The following is an 18,190-nucleotide window of genomic DNA, read 5'->3' on the forward strand; positions in this document are numbered from 1 at the left end:
GCACAGAGACAGAGAGATAGATGAAGACAGCAGGGAGAGAAGAAGAGGAGAAGGAGAGAAGGAGGAGGAGAAATGGCTAATGTGATTTAAGCAAATGGCTGAGCACCTCTTCCTCTCTCACAGTTTCTTTGTGCTTTTTCACTAAGCCTTCCTCACCATCTAGATCTCTTATAACATTTTGGTTGAATATATGTTCAAATTCTCCAAGTCCTTACCCAACGAGTCATTACCAGTCAATGGAAAGTAAGAAATAAAATTACTAAAACAGAAATCTGTGTCTCAAATAAAGGCACAAAAGGAATTTCACTGTTTTGAGCAAACTGCACTGGAATTGTAGCATCTATTAACTATCCTTTAATTGTTCGTTAATTTTAAAAATTCAATTTGGAGTAATGTTGCAGGAGTTGGAAAAATTAGAATACAGATTATCTAGACAGAGAATAGAGGGAAGAGCATTCTAGGTAGTATAAAGAAAGGCAGGGAGGTGAAGGAGAGGGTAACAACTTTGGGGATTACAAGTAGTTTAGTGTAGCTGGACCAAGGACGGCAGGGGCTAAAATTAGAGGATTAGAAAGAAGCAAGTTAATGAAGTACCTCATATGCTACATTGAAAACTTTGGATTTTATCCTGAAAGTAAATGGAAAGATATTGAAAAGTATTAAAAAGGATGAAGCCCTTGGCTGCAGTGTAAAAGGATGATGATGTAGGAGGAAGGAAGCTAGGGACAGAAGAGGGGCTCTTGCAGTAACCCAGAAGAGAAGATAGGAAGCAAAGTGGAAAAGATTTGGTGACCAATTAGGTTTTTATGTTTAGGGTAGAGGTAGTTGAAAGAAGGGGAGGAGACTTTATTAACTTTCAGGACCTTGAATGGATAAAGCATTATTCATCTAGGAAAAGAATACAAAAGGAAGAATAGTTTTGGTGGAGCAGGAGGGGGAGATAGAAATGAATTAATTTTTTTTCTATTGAGTTTAAAGTATTTTTATTTTTTATTTTAATTCCAGTATAGTTAGCATACAATGTTGTAGTTGTTTCATGTGTACAATATAGTGATTCAACAATTCCATACATCTCCCAGTCCTCATGATGACAAGTGTACTCCTTAATCCCCATCTCCTATTTCTTCCATCCCCCCATCCACCTCCCCTCTGGGAACCATCATTTTGTTCTCTATAGTTAAGAGTTTCTTTCTTGGTTTGTCTCTCTTTCTTTCTCTCTCTTTTTTTCCTTTGGTCATTTGTTTTGTTTCTTAAATTCCACATATGAGTGAAATCATATGGTATTTGTTTTTCTCTGACCAACTTATTTCACTTAGCATTATACTCTCTAACTCCATCCACGTTGTTGCAAATGGCAAGATTTCATTCTTTTTATGGCTGAATAATATTCCATTGTATATATATATATGCCACATCTTCTTTATCCATTCATCTGTTGATGGACACTTGGGCTGCTTCCATATCTTGGCTATTGTAAATAATGCTGCTGTAGGGGCGCCTGGGTGGCTCAGTCGGTTAAGCATCTGCCCTCAGCTCAGGTCATGATCCTAGGGTCCTGGGATCAAGCCCTGCATTGGGCTCCCCTGCTCCATGGGAAGCCTGCTTCTCCCTCTCCCACTCCCCCTGCTTGTGTTCCCTCTCTCACTGTGTGTCTCTCTCTCTGTCGAATAAATAAATAAAATCTTGAAAAAAAGAAAAAAATAATGCTGCTGTAAAGATAGGGGTGCATATATCTCTTTGAATTAGCATTTTTGTATTTTGGGGGTAAATACCCAGTAGTGCAATTACTGGATCATAGGGTAGTTCTATTTTTAACTTTATGTTTTTTAAGATTTTATTTATTTATTTATGAGAGACAGAGAGAGAGGGGGAGGCAGAGGGAGAAGCAGGCTCCCCACAGAGCAGGGAGCTCAATGCAGGACTCGATCCAGGACCCTGGGATCATGACCTGAGCGGAAGGCAGACGCTTAACTGACTGAGCCACCCAGGTGCCCCTATTTTTAACGTTATGAGGAAACTCCTTACTGTTTTCCACAGGGAATGCACCAGTTTGCCTTCCCACCAATGGTGCAAGAGTGTTCCTTGCCAGTACTCATTGTTTCTTCTGTTTTGGATTTTAGCCATTCTGACAGGTGTAAGAAGATATCTCACTGTAGTTTTGATTTGCATTTTCCTGGTGATGAGTGACGTTGAGCATCTTTAAAAAAAATATTTTATTTATTTATTTGAGAGAGAGAGAGTAAGCACAAGCAGGGGGAGTGGCAGGCAGAGGGAGAAGCAGGCTCCCCGCTGAGCGGGGAGCCCAATGCTGGACTCAATCCAGGACCCTGGGATCATGACCTGAGCCGAAGACAGACACTTAACCAACTGAGCCACCCAGGCGTCCCTGTTGAACATCTTTTCATGTGTTTGTTGGCCAGTTAGATGTCTTCCTGGAGAAATGTCTGTTCATGTCTTCTGCCCATTTTTAAATTGGGTTATTTGTTTTTTGGGTGTTGAGTTGTATAAGTTCTTTATATTTTTTGAATACTGACCATTTATTGGATATGCAAATATCTTCTCCCACTCACTAGGTTGCCATTTAGTTTTGTTGAGTATTTCCTTCACTGTGCGAGGCTTTTTATTTTAATATAGTCCCAATAGTTTATTTTTGCTTTTATTTTGCTTGCCTCAATAGACATGTCTAGAAACATGTTGCTATGGCCAATGTCAGAAATTACTGTCTGTGTTCTCTTCTAGGATTTTTATGGTTTCAAGTCTCCCATTTAGGTCTTTAATCCATTTTGAATTTATTTTTGTGCATTGGTTTTGTGAATGAATTTGTTTTGTGTATTATTTTGGTGCAGTTATAAATGGTATTGTTTTCTTAATTTCTCTTGCTGCTATTTCAAGAAAGGAGTTAGTTTATGAAAGTTGAATTTAAGGAGCCCTAGATGCAGTCAGGAAGTAGTTAGTAGGCAGTTGGTTAAATGGACTTGGAGTGCAGAACAAAAGTATGGGCTAGAGAATTATAGTTTGTCAATCAATCAACTAAATATTAAATGATTAACTGAAAGTTATTCAACCAAATGATAGTTGAAATCATGACTTTACCCCTTAAAAGTTACCAAGTACTTGCTGTGTACCAAGAACTTCACATGTCTGAACTCATTTACTCTTCCTTATGAGCCTATAAAATAAATACTAGTATTAGTCCCTTTTTACAAATGAGGAAACATCAGAGTTAGGTACCCTGCCCAAAATCTCACACACAGCCAGAGAGTGGCAAGACCCTTGCGATGTGGTTCTAGTATTCATGCTCTTTACCATTGTGCTTCTCAGAATGCATTATAGAATAAGAGGAGGATAGGACTAATCAAAATCAGAATCTTAGGGACCACTGGTACTTAAAGGATGGCTAGAGAACAGGAAGTAGTGGAAAAATCAGGAGAGTATTGTCGTGGAAGTCAAAGAAAGGGCATTTCAGGAATGGAGGTGAGTGGAAGGACCGTGGTGACAGCTGTTATAGGGAAGCCATCCATGCACACCCTGATACGGAGGTATGGAGAGCAAAGTGAAGACCAACAAGACCAGAAGCAGTTACCAATCTTAAGAGAGATCAAATCTCTGGTCTCAATTTTATTGAAGCTGCAGCAAATGGCATGAAATTCAAGAAAAGAGACGAGAGGCATATGTGCAACTGACTGCACGTTTTCTTTGCATATTTATGAATAAGTTACTTACTTATATGATACTTACTAAAAAAAAGGCCTATGCCACAGATAGGGTTAATTTATGTGTATGACTTAAAAGTGTAGAAATATGTGAATTTGAAGAGGAAAATGGAAACTATTCAACCTTCACTCCATCTTAAGAGCTATCCATCTTGTTTACCCCATGTCAGTCAATCTAGACCAGAACTATCGTGCCAACACAAATTGATTTTCCTGTAAACAGATTCTCTCTTTTCCTCTGTGTCACTGTTATTTCCCTTATAGCACTGCTCATTTTGTTTCCTTGCATTTATTCCATAGCTGGTCAGAATTGTCGATTCATTTTTATATTCAACAATATTCAAATCCTAATATGCCTGCCACCATATTTCTTGCATGCCTGCTTCAAGTGGCGCCAGCAGCTCTAGATAGCAAAGTAACTACCTAATGCCTCTGGATTATGTTCCTAGACCCTTAGGAAAGATTTCCGCTCAACAGCCCATTTTTATCTTGGCTTCTTATTCCCTTGTTGTGTCTCAAACATTAACTTATTACTATCTAGACTTCCCACCATTTCTAGGGAGAATTATTGAACGTTGTTAAATTTAAGAACATCTGCTGTTATTTATCCTGATGTCCTTTACACGGATTTGCCCATTTGGAAAGCAGTGGAATTGCAAATCAAGGCCTGAAATTGGAGAGGCTGCTTTTGTGACTTTTAATTTGGGGTTCAAATCTGAAACCACTATTTATGTTTTTATATATGGAGACTAAATGCATCTTTGTTTTTGTTTTCTCTCCTGATCGCCAGTTACTCAGACCTCATCAAACCCTGGTTTATATTGCTTTCTCTTTGAGCCAGTCTCTGGGGCCTCTCAAAGTAAACCTCTTATGTGTGGTAGGTAAGGACATTTAAATACATTGTCCAGATTTCTAGAAAATATGTTCTGCTAGATTTTCATGTGATATTTACTATATGTGTGTGTATGTGTGTGTGATTTACTATGTAGGTATATGTTATCACGCTTATGTCCAATCAGGTTTCTTAAAAATATAAAATTCTCACAAATTAATGACAGAGTCAATTCGTGAGTAGGGAAACATTTGATATAGAGCTTAAGCAATTATGTTAAAAGTGTTTTTATTAAATTTGGAAAGCTAGCTGATTAGTATTTTATAAACAAACAATAACAACAACAAAATCCTTCCAATCAGTTGAAGTCTCAGGAGATGTCTTAGATACAAATAATTTTAGGCATTGGACATCTTCAGCTTATGAAGAAAATGGGAACACACATAAGCTTTTCCTCTGATTTCTACCTGGGAGCTCATGCGTATGCCCTGATTTAAAAATCTGCTGCTCCTCTGTTCCATAATTGACCCCTTTCTCTCATCTCCCTCAGGCTTAAATCCTTCTAGTGTCACTAATGTTGGCAGCGTGGGGAGAAGCAGCAGCTGGTTTCAACCTTCACACATTCCTCCTAAGAGAGAAGTAGGACCTGTTTTATGTGACTATCCTTGACAAAAGGAGTTTCAAAATATTTATGCTAGTTGGAAACTAATCCTCAGTCTGTCACAATAATAATGAGCCACAGATAAAATGATGTTTTAAAATTCCTTTAAAAATCATTTAAAAAGACACAATTAACCTGTTTTGTTAACTTAATTATTTTTGAGCTCTGTAAAAGAGTGTTCTTTGGATTAAACTATTTAAAGTTACCCTTAAGATTTCCTGTGAAGTTAGTACATTTGTGCTTAGAATGGTTTTTGCAACTGGGTTCAACAAGATAACCTTTATGACTCAAACTTAGCTTTCTGCCACTGAAGTAGAACTTAAGAAAACAGACTCCAGTGAGTAGCCTCAAGGGAGGCCCTAGAGAAGGCCGCAGAAGTACCAAGGAGCTGTTGCGGAAGGTGTTGAGCTGGTGGTACCACCACAGGCAGGAGCACCGCTTCCAAGAGGCATTCATATGCGTGTGCTGTTTCAAAGGGCTGATGTCCTTGGGAACTGCTGGGATTCCCACACAGGCAGCCATGGCTCTAATGGGGATTGCAGAGGGAGACTTCTTGCTCAGACGCTTTTATTCAGAATAGCAAACACAAGACCTCTTTTACCCAGGCACGGAGAAGGAGGCACCCTCTGGGAGTGCTGGACTTTTTCTCAGCATTTATACACAGAGGTTGTGAGCACCCTGAGTAGTGGGATCTTTAAATATGCTAGAAATAAAGTCAAAAAGATGAACATCAGGAAAGAAGTGTATCAAGAACAACTATCCACTTTTAGGGAGCCCATGGAATATTTAGAATGAATGATAATGTTAACATGAAAACAAACTTGGGCAGGAAAAGATGCCAAGAAGGAAAGGAACTTGAAAATAACCCCTTTAGTTTCCTAGCAGTCTAAAAGAAGCACTAGGCTGACAGTAAATAGAGTCATAGCCCAGATCCCAACAACAATTCTGTGCTTTGTTGGAAACAACCCATTTATTAAACCTAGAAAAACCAAAAGATTTAGTGTGCCAATGTGTGTTCTTTTGTGAATCCTAAGTTATTGCCCTAAGTTATTTCAGAGGTACAAGCATCTGGTCGGTTGGCAACGATAACAATAATAGTAATGACACTAGTACTAATAATGTCCTACTAATAATGTCATTGCCAAGTATGCTAAGCACTTTAGAAATATTGGTTTATTGAATCTAAGCAACATTCTTTTATGAGGTAATTTTTCAGATGGGGGAACTGAACCTCAAAAAGATTAGGTAAATTGGCCAAGATCGCACAGCGAAACTGGAAAGCAAGACAAAACTATGCTTTTAGCTTATTGCCTCAGTAAGTAGTATAAGGAGTAGAATGAGAGATTGGAGATTCTAATACTATTCAAAAATGCAGTAGCCCAGAATTAAGTGTGAATGAACCGCACATACTCGACGTGTCTCCTAAGGGCCATCATCCTCTTAACGTGCCTCCTCGGTCTATTCCCTGTTAATACGTGGCTTGAAACAATTCTTCCTTGGACACTTATAAACTTGAGTCAGCTAAATAGAGTTTCCTACAAAGTCAGATATGGAAAATTGCCAAAATGTCATTCCTTTGGATAGAGTTTCTAAGTAATTATAGTTCTAGGAGTAAAATTATGATACCAGAGACTCAGCAAATATTTGTTGAATGAATGAGTTAATAAATAAGTCAAATGGACAAAATACTTAGAAGGTAGATTTTTGGAAATTATTCACCATTCAGTAATTATTTATTGAGTGTCTATTATGTGTTATAACTAATATTATAGTGTCAAAGAGAGCAAAGTTCAGCAGCGAGCCACCACTGTTTATCCAAGGCCTCCTCCAAAGTAAAGGCTATTAAGTTCTACTCTGCATCCTGTTTTCTCCCTTGTAAAACAGAGGGTTTAACTAGTGATTTTTATGGTCCCTCCCGTTTCCCACGTTCTATGATTGTATGATTCTCAATATTGTTTTAATAGCTTAAATTTAGGTGTACAGAGAAAAATGCTAACAGTACAGGAATTTCCCATATACCCTACACCCCGCATTCTCTATTATTTAACATCTTACATTAGTGTGGTACGTTTGTTACAATTAGTCAATATTGATAGATTATTATTAACTAAAATCCATACTTTATTCATTTTTTTCTTAGTTTTTACCTAATATCCTATTCTAGGATCCCCTCCAGGACACCACATTACTACTTGTCACGTCTCCTTAGGCTTCTTCTGGCTGTGATGGTTTCTTAGACTTTACTTTTTTTGATAATCTTGACAAAAAATTTTTTTCCCCAAGTCATCTCTACACCCCACATGGGACTCGAATTCACAACCCAGAGATTAAGAGTATCATGCTCTGTCAACTGCCAGCCAGGAGCCCCTGATCTTGACAAGCTTTGAGGAGTACTGGTTAGGTATTTTATAGACTGTCCCTCGATTGAGATTTGACTAGTATTTATTGTATGATTAAATTTGGGTTATATGTTTTTGGGAAGAAGACCACACAGAGTGGCGTTTTCATGACATCATATGAAGGGTACATACTGTGAATATGATTTATCACTGTTGATAGTAACCTTGGTCACCTGGCTGAGGTAGTGTTTGACAGGTTCCTCCACTGTAAAGTTATCCATCCCCCCCCCCCATACTGCACACTTTGGAAGGAAGTCACTATGGGTAGCCTACATTTAAGGAGTGGGGAGTTATGTTCCATCTCCTTGAGGACAGAGTATCTACACAATTTTTTTGGAATTCTGCACATGAGATTTATCTATTCTCCCTCATTCATTTGTTTACTTATTTATTTATTCATCTATTCATTCATTTGTTTATTTATATCAGTATGAGCTCATGGATATTTATTTTATACTTTGGATTATAATCCAATATTATTTTTAAAAAGTTTTTTGTTGCTCTAATTTTTCCGGCTTTGGCCATTGGGAACTCTTTTAGCTATATCCTGTGTCCTTCTGATTTATACCCTCATCAGGTGTTTAGGTTTTGTTGTTTTCTTTTTTTTCCCAAATACTTACATTCTGCTACTGTAAGATGCTCCCAGCTCATCTTGCATATTTCCTGTCCTTGTCTCTGAATCAACCATTTCTCCAAAGAGCCCTGGTTCTTTTTATTGGAGAGTGGATTAGAAACCAAGGTCCAATTACCAGGTGGGCCCAATGCTACCGGTGTGTCATAACTTCTAAGCCCTCCCAGCTCACAGAGCAAGGAAATATATATGTGTATACTAATCTATATATGGACATATATCTATACAAATTTCTCTATGTAACCCTTTGTATCTATATCCAGCTAAACATGAGTTTATACTGATGTCTCCAACTTGAATCCATTACTACATGAGATGTTCTAGCCTCCTCCCCTTGCCTATCTGTAACCTCCCACTCAAAGAATGAAAGCCTGTCCTTCACCATCTGCCATTTATTCAGTTGTTAAATTCCAGTATACATGTATAGCAGTATCAGCATTCGTAACCTGTATCCTGTGATAAATGATTTTATCAACTAGAGTACAGTACTTACGTGTAGTGTCTTTTGCCGTCAGTTTTGTAGACTCTATTTCCCAAGTTACACCACACCCTTCAGTGGGGATGTTTTTCTTACATTTTAAATATAGTTACATTGTTTTGTCACATTCTTCATTCCATCCTGGGATACCCCAACCTCTTAAATTTTTTTAAATTTGCATGCATTAGGATTCAGGCTTTGTGCTATAAAGGTCTATGATGCTATGTGCATAGTGTCAGGTATCCATCATTATTACATTATGATACAGAATATTCTCACTGCCCCAAAATATCTCCTGTGCCTCATCTACTCAGCCTTCCCCCTGCCTGGAACTCCCGGCGACCACTGACCTTTTTACCATTTCTAGTTTTACATTTTCCAGACGCTTATACAATTGGAATCATATAGTATGTAGACATATAGGCTGGCTTCTTTCACTAAGCAATATGCATTTAAGAGTCATCCTCATACTTTTATGGTTTGATAGTTTATTTCTTTTTATCACTGAATCATATTCCATTATATAGATATGCCATAGGATGTTTATCCTTTTAACTGTTAAAGGACATCTTAGTTACTTATAGTTTTTGTAATTATGAATAAAGATGCTATATATATTTATGTTCAGGTTTTGTTTGGACATGAATTTTGAAATAAGTTGATCAATATCTTTTTGATATTTATTTTTCAGTTTGTAATTGTTGGTTTGTAGTCATCTAGCTTTTATGTGGCTTCTCAAATATAGTTATTTATTTATTAAGATTTTATTTATTTATTTGACAGAGAGAGCGCACACAGCAGGGGGAGTGGAAGAGGGAGAAGCAGGCTCCCCACTGAGCAGGGAGCCCGGTGCGGGGCTCAATCCCAAGACCCTGGGATCATGACCTGAGTCTAAAGCAGATGCTTACACAACTAAGCCACCCAGGCAACCCTCAAATATAGTTATTTAAAAAATATTGATCAGTTTCACATAAAAAATCTGTTCAGAATCAAGTACCATCTTCTATAAAAGTATAAATAATAAACCCATAAATATTTTATGGAATAAAATAACTTTAAATATAGGGCAATTTAGAAATATATACATCTAATGTTTTTTGAAATAGGAGCAGACCTGTGGTCTGCCAAGGCCATTTCTTTCATATCACAAACAGGGAAATTTATAGGTGTCGAATTAGCTGCAAAATTTTCCTTTTATTACTCCGTCTCAAATAAAACATGTTAAAAATTACATGTTTGGAAATCCAAATACAAGCATTTGCAACTTGATGTAATAAATACAAGACCACATTGGATAAGTAAGCCCAGCTTCCTTTACGTGTATGCATGTCAGATAGGAGAAGCACCAAGAAATAACAAGCAGCGAAAATATTTTCCCTGGACATTTCATTTCTAAACACATGATACATTTTACAGACAGCATAATCCTATTAAAACGTGACTTGTTAGTCCATAGGATATGGGTATACAGTAGTGGGAGACAAGTATGCATATTCACTAAAAGTCTAAAACATGGTAGCAGTTCTACCAAAGAAAAAGAAAAAAGTCTTTCTATAACACTGTCTTCTATCAAATTGCAAGTTAGTCTTTGCCTTTAATACTAGTATTTAAGGATGGTTCCTTCTTTGTGGATGAATTAACAAAAATTGTCCCCACATTGTTACCACCTTACAGAATTTTCACTGTATTTTCTCACAGTATCCAAGTGACTCATGCTGACTGGTCCAGCAAAGCTCGAGTATAAAATACCCTGGCATCAGGAAAGCTTTAACATTGAATGTTATGTTACCTGACATAAAAACTGGAGAAGGCCAAGCGCCTGTGAGAATGAGGGGCTTAAGAATATACTAGTTCAATATATGACTTTTTAGTATCAGAAAATTAATGATTCTAAAGCCGTGTTGGGAAATACTGGCATTCCCTGACCTAAAAGCTTCTGGGATTTCTCTCTTAGGAGCTTGACTCCCTGAGAGATGAGGACTGGTTTACCGAGAAGCCTGGAGGATTTTAGGGCTTTAATTCAGTGGAAGAAATTTAAGAGGGAATTCTTGGGAGTCTGATTCTTTCTGAAGCAGAACACACCTTATGATGTATTACACGGAAGCTTCTATAGATAGACCGTGCCCTTTTAATGTACAAAAAATAAAACAGGGAAAAATCTTTCTCTTTCTTTCATTTTCTCTTCCCCATGTAACAGGGGGCCCTTCAGACGCTTAGTTATCTCCAACGTCCTAGAATCTCTTTCTACCCTTCGTTCCCATTAAAATTTATAAGTGATAGGCTCCCTATACTCCCGTGTTTTAGCTACCTCTCAAATAGGGTCAAACTATTTATAACCAATAATTTTTAAGTGTTCCAACTTCCCAGAAACATTCACAGTGATTTGAAACCATATTTGTTCCTTTGTTTATTTAGTTGGAGAAGCTGCAAGACAGAGTAAGACATTTATTCCCTGGATCTTCTTTAACAGTTCCCTGAATACTCTTAATTAGGCCAATATGAGGTAAGTCGCTATACATGTCTCTGAGGAAAGGAAATTTACAGAGATTTGTCTTCCCAGTATCCCCCTGGTACGCCAAATTAAACTTATGTAAGGCCAAATATCCTTCAGAAAGAAAGGGATTAAGACCCTATCCCCTGTCCTTTGGAGAGTAGAGCTTTGAAGGGCTGAGAAAGCTCTGACAGAGGTCTCCCAGTAGCAAAACCCACTGAAGTTCCCCCAAGAAGAAAGAGGGAGTCTGCCATGGTGACTTAGGCTCCACACCAGGGCCCAGAGGTTTGCGGGGACAGCGTGTTCTAGATACAGAGTGTAGCTGTGGTTAGAAACCCAATTAAACCTGGCCACTTTGGCAAAGCTGTCATGTTTGGAGAACAGTGGCTGATTCTGTGAGTGTAAAGCCAGTGAGCTGTCATTTGGGGAGTCCATGTCCTCAGTGCCACTCTGCTGCCTGAGCAGGGTTATACAGCTGAAAGGACATCCTTATAAGCAAGTCAAGGATACACAGGAGGCTTAGGAACCAGTTTTCAACAATGACACAGTATAGAAGTGGTTAAAATCAGAACTTTAAATGGACTGATTAGTTCTTCCCACATGGAACAATATTGCTCCCTTTGGATTAAGGAACTTCCCAGGGTTCCTGACAGTTTGAGGAATGGTGAGTCCTTGAGAGAGGGAGATACTGAATTATCTACAATATGGAGGAATGGAGGCTCAAGCAAGTCATTAGAAAAATAAAGAAGATACCCAGTTTTGCAATCCAAACTGATGGAGGTCATACAGATTACATGTAATGTTAGTTTATTGTGAATTTTGAAGGGATGAAGTGTTTGTCAAATTTATTTAACCACCAAACATTTTTCCCCTAAACTAAGCATCTTGAGGGATGAGATTCCAAGGAACACTTCGAAAATGCTTCTCAAATGGTAGAAATTTAGATACTAAATCATGACAAAGGAGCAGCATACCTAGGACAAGGATCTTTTCCTGGCACCCACTCATGTGATTGCTTAAGTGACAGACGAGTTCCACAGTTCTGTGACGCTAATGGCAATATTCTAGTAACTCTAACTCGAGGAGGGTGGAGTGCACAGGGAGAGGGGGCTAAAATGATATCACAGCTTTCTCCTTCTCTCCATCTATCCTTTGCCTTTGTATAACGACCACCACCTGCAATCTCTTGTTGGCTCCATGAGTAAGCATTTTTATTTTATTGTGTTAAGTATCCTCAGTACCTAGAACTCTGGGTGGCATCGTAGGTATTTAATAGTTCTTTGTGGAATGCATGAACTTCTGGCTTTCACTGTCCTGGCAAAATTATTAAAAACAACGTGGCAGGACACCTGGGTGGCTCGGTCAGTTAAGCGTCTGCCTTTGGCTCAGGTCATGATCCCAGGGTCCTGGGATCAAGTCCGCATCAGGCTCCCTGCTTAGCGGGGAGTCTGCTTCTCCCTCTGCCTGTCACTCCCCCCGCTTGTAAGCACGAGCACACTCTCTCTGTATAATAAATAAATAAATAAATAAATAAATAAATAAATAAATAAAATCTTTAAAAAAACAAACTTAACATGGCTTTCTTTCTTTCTTTCTTTCTTTCTTTCTTTCTTTCTTTCTTTCTTCCTTTCTTCCTTTCTTTCTTTTTTTTCTTTGGGCATGGTTTATACCTTGCAGCTGCAGAGCAGATCCCTCTGAAAATTCAGTAAGTATAAGACTTTGGGCATGGTTTATACCTTGCAGCTGCAGAGCAGATCCCTCTGAAAATTCAGTAAGTATAAGAAGAGTAATGACTGGGAAAGCTTGACCAGATTTGGTAGGCCCAATTCTCTGAAACAAATGGAAAATAACGTTTCATTTATAAATCAAATGAAACCCATATTTGCCCAAGTCAAACCAACGTGGGGTTGGGGGCAGGGATAAAATGAAGCCATTTCAAACCCCACCAGCTGAATCACTATTCCCCAGCTCCACATGGTGCCCACGATGTGTAACGTATTTAACAACTGTAAGTTTTATAAATAAAGTTAATTCAATAAATCAGTATATGGTAAAAGTTAAAAATATTTCCTTTCTATTCTCTAAGTTATCATGAAACTACTTACCATGTGGTATAAGGCAAAATGGTCATCAAATCATTCTCATGATTTCTAAGTCATATTTGGTTTTTAGAAATTACTTGTGTGGTCTTACGTTTGATAAGCTCTCACAAAACTAAATGTTCCCTGTCTCTAAGCTACAGTTTTACAGAGGAAATGGCACCAAACTCTTTCAATGACTTCCTCATGAAATTGATGGTGGTTAGATCTGGCACCAGGCACTTGCTGCAGTGAGGGTAACTGGGTGGGCTGTCCTTCATGTTCCAGTGCTAGTGCTTCTCACAGAGCCTATAACTGGGGGGCCTTTGCTTCTGCCCCTGCCTACAAAATTGCTCCCAGCAGGCCTATCCCACACTCCTGCCAACCCTGGCCCCTCCTGAGTAGCAGGCGGGGACTAGATTCCTCCCTGCTACCGGCTTGGTCTGCTCAACTCATGCCCCAATGTCTAGCTGCACTAATCCTATAACCACCTTCTCAGTGGCCATTGGATGATGTCATTCAGTGACATGTGGTCTAACATAAGCTATTTACCAACCATTAGAGCAGTATTTCTATATTTTAACCTGTAATAATGCTATGCCAGTGTGTATTAGCTGATTATCAGCCATGGCCCAGTTTCTTCCGAGTAGTTCAGAAAATCTCAAAGTCTTCTCCCATATATGTTCGAACAGGGCTGTGAATGTTTTTTTCTATCTCAAGATATCTGCCATTTCTTATTCTGTCTCTTACTTCCATAAAATGACTCCCATGTTTATGTATTGATTCCTGGAAGCAGCCACTGATTTTGTTTCATCTCTTAAAGTCATTCAAGCGCTGTTGCTCTTGCTAATGCCCTATCTCTGAACTAACACTGGGGAAAATCCCCTTCATGGGCCTGAGTTGCCCAAGGTTACCAAACAAGGCTGCCTTTCTCTCTTTGTGACTCACTCCTATTACAACCCTGAGTCTCTGGGTAACTATATCAGAAAACAACCTGAGCGTCATACCACCCTGTTTGCTATTGGCTCCCATAGCTCACCATCTTCTGGATTAAGTCTATACATTTCTTTTCCAGTTTTATCGAGATATAATTGACATATATCACTGTATAAGTTTAAGATGTATAGTATAATGAGTAGACGTAAATGTTTACTACAGTAAGGGTAGTTGACATGAATTATATAGATAAAAAAAAAGAAAAAATTTTCATTGTGATGAGAACTCTTAGGATCTACTCTCTTAACAGCCTTCAAAATCATGCAGCAGTGTATAGTCACCATGTACCTCACATTCGCAGTACTCACTTATCTCGTAACTGAGAGTTTGTACCTTTTGACCACCTTTATCCAGTTCTTCCTCCCCACAGCCCCCACCTCTGGTAACCACAGGTCTGATCTCTTTTTCTATGAGTTTGGTGTTTTATTTCTTTTTTAAGATTCCACATATAAGTGAAATCATACAGGATTTGCTTCTTTCTGTCCAACTCATTTCACTTAGCATAATGCCTTCAAGTTCCATGTATGTAGTCACAAGGGTCAGGATTTCCTTCCTTTTTTTTAATGGGTGAATATTCAACTATATATATATGCCACAGCTTCTTTATCCCTTCATCTGCCTATAGACATGTTGTTTCTATGTCTTGGCTATTGTTAATACTGCTGCTATGAATATGGGGGTGCAGATATCTCTTGCCATATTGTTTTCATTTCCTTCCCATATATTCCCAGAAGTAGAATTGCTGGATCAGATGGTAGTCTTATTTTCGTGGAACTAAAAGTAGGACTTTGCCCGTTTTTTAATTGTATTATTTGTTTTTGTTTTTTGCTATTGAGTTGTATGAGTTCTTTATATATTTTAGATATTAACCCCTTATCAAATATATGAGTTACAGATATTTTTTCCCATTCCGTAGGTTATTAATCATTTTTTTTTGTTGTGCAGCCTGTAGATTTTGACACTCTTTTTGTCCTAGATAATTTTTTTCCCCAATAGCTTGAGAGCATAGGAAGAAATCTTTGATCCCCAATGGTTTAGGAGAATTGTTCTCAACATGGCTGGGCCTCAGAAGCAGTCAGTTAGTTGTGTGAAACGAAGGCATGAAGACTGAAAGCTCCATCGGTCAGTCGATCTGCATCCAGGGTTGCGAACCCTTAGCTTAAGGGGTCTGTTTTGGCTCCAAAGCAAGTACTCACTTTTCCCTTCCATTTATTAGGCCCACTGCCAGATGTACCCTCATGCCTCAACAGGATTAATTCCTAGGAAATTCATAAACAATTTGGTTGTTACTTTGGGATTCCTGCCACTCTGTGAACTACTCCTATGAACAGTGATGCACAATTTCCTTTAGGTTAAGTCCATAAGTTGCATTTCAAAAAAAAAAAAAAAAAGCCCTGACATCACAAGGAAACCACTTTTAGTTGCTCCATTTCCTGGAGCCTACTGCTGGCAAAATGCCTGGGACAAGATGTATTCAATTCAAGTCAAAGCAGAGCTGTGTTAGGAGAAACAGATGGCCCACCTAAGGTGAAAAAATTACATTCTTGGGGGAAAAGGCAGGGTGCTTTATTCATCTCTTCCTCTAGGAAGGCTGGAATGTGTGGCGGCCAAATAAACAAAACACATTACAAACGCATTCCACAGATGAACAGAATAAATGGTGCTGAACAAGCCTACGGGAGGCATCCTGCTGTAGGAGCGGGTCACATGTATATGAAAGTGCCCCCAGCACTTGAAAATCATTCTGTCAGAGGAAGTAATAAGAAGCAACACATAACTGAAGAGACAACCCACCAGTAACCCTCTCTGAGAGCTGGTAATGAGGGACTGCGAAGACTGGGGACTGTCTAGATGAGCCAGGTACTGGTTCAGGAAAATGACTGGATATAAAACAAAGCAGTGAGGGTTGGATTATGCCCCATTTGCAGAAAACTGGTATTAATGTGCTAGAGGGGTGGTAGATAGGTCATCTGCATTTGTTTAGAAAAGGGGAGACCAGGCAGTGAGAAATTGTTGCTGATCATCTCACAGTTTCCAGAAGAGAGAGATACCTTTCCTGGAGGTTATCAGTGTTCAGATCCCCTGGAAGGCACATTCCCCTCAGAAGACTTTTCTAATACTCAGATGAAACACTGCGTAAGTTTACCAACGTTTGTTCTACATGTTTATTCAATAAGGAATATTCCAATTATGAATTCGGTTTCTCAGTTACCCTAATAATGGGCAGGATTGAGGGAACAAGTTTGGAGGTCACTGGAGAGATTTATTATATACCTGTTACGAATAAATACAATCTTTTGAGGGTTTGCTTAGCATGAGTTAGTTCTGCAACCTAATTTCCTAGCAATACAGTACAATACAAGTTTCCGGCAACCTAATTTCTTTGGACCCACACAGCTGAACATCAGAACCCACTGTGACCACTGCCCCCTTATTGCCTTCCTGTAGGCTCCACCCAAGCAGCCCTGGGCCTTCTTCTGTAACATCGGTGCCTCTCTTTAAGTTCAACACAAATCATCCCCAAAAGTCATCTCCTTACTTGCTGCTTTAAAATCAGCAGGAGATAATTCTAAATTATGTTCTCTGTAATGTGTTCTAGGGTCTCATAGCCCTGACCCTTAGGAAACAAGTCACATTATCTGTGACCATGTAGTTTCACTGAGTACAAACTTACAGCTTCTTGTGGTCCTTGCTGTTCTCTTCATCTTAAGGGGGTGGGTCATAGTGAGGCCACATGATGATGTACCGAAGGTCCTTCAGTAAGAGGTGGGAATGGAAGGATCACATTACCAAACACAGTTCCTACCCAGACCCCCTCATGTGATCAGATAAAGGGACTAGTAATTTGAAAGGGAACGTAACTGGGTTAAATGAAGAAAACATGAGTGTTCTCATCCAAAAGAGCAAAACTCAAAGTGCACTTCTTTCTGCCAGCGGTGCTCACGGTAGCCGTGGGAGAGCGTGAAGCTTTGCCCATTTCTCTCCATCAGAGAATGCGTGCTTCTATGACCTGCCCTGGTGTTCTCACCCCTGACTGTTGTAATAGTGGAGCACCATCACTTCAAGTACTCTTGCTTAGTTGTCTCTGTCCGGGGGAGGAAACGGGTGGCACTGTGCGCCCCTTGGTGGACACTGGACACTTGTTTGCTGTAGGGCATTTGTCCATTGTCTTTGGTGATAAATAATTTTTGCCCATCTCCATAATGAGATGGAAGCAGCAATGATCCAACTCCGGAAATGATCTATTAGTCTTACATCCCAGAAATTGTCCTGTGTTCCTTGACAAGAGCAAACTATCTTCCTTTTAAAAGCAAAAGAGAAATATTAATGTTGCACATTAATTTCTTCTTCTCCCATATCGGAGAGTTGGATGAAGGACTAATGATGACAACTATTATAAAAATTCTCTCAAAATATTCATTTCCTAAATAATATAAGAGATACATTCACTGCAACTGAGATTTATAAGGGTTCTGTGAGGTGACAAAATGGGGTTTGCAATTCAGGATGTTTATTGCTCTCAGGGGCTATGGCTAATCTCTTGTGAAGGAAAGTTTCAGTTGGATAGAGATTGAGCAATTAGAACATAGATGCATTGTGTAACTCCTTCTTCCTCTTTGTTTACTGTGGAACAGTGAATATCTTAAGTCTCAAGCTATAGGCCAGCTTAATAGATTTAATTTTTGAGTATCTTGTTTCATGAGAACTCAGCATTTCTTATGAAAAGTGGCTACAGATAATTAAGGCCATTATATGTCTCTGTGCTGATACTGAATTTGTCTGACAGAGTTCACATAAGAACATCCTAATAGTTGTTTTCTTTAAAGGCAAAGAGAATTGACATTTACTGAGTACTTACTCTGTAGCCACACTACATTTATTGACAAATCTCTAATATTGATACTATTTCT

General features: G+C 38.8%; 1 protein-coding gene across 2 annotated transcripts in view; it reads left to right on the forward strand.

The window, feature by feature from the left end:
* Positions 1-11,131: 11,131 nt before the first annotated feature.
* Positions 11,132-18,190, forward strand: part of LOC103675920 (60S ribosomal protein L38-like) — a 29,881-nt gene continuing 22,822 nt past the window's right edge. For both annotated transcript variants that reach the window (XM_040626443.1, XM_040626444.1), the window contains exon 1: positions 11,132-11,217. The gene's annotated coding sequence lies outside the window, so the exon portion shown is untranslated. The remainder of the gene's footprint in view (positions 11,218-18,190) is intronic.

The sequence above is a fragment of the Ursus maritimus genome, unplaced genomic scaffold (genome assembly GCF_017311325.1).
Source record: "Ursus maritimus isolate PB19 unplaced genomic scaffold, ASM1731132v1 scaffold_11, whole genome shotgun sequence".
Taxonomy (NCBI): Eukaryota; Metazoa; Chordata; class Mammalia; order Carnivora; family Ursidae; genus Ursus; species Ursus maritimus.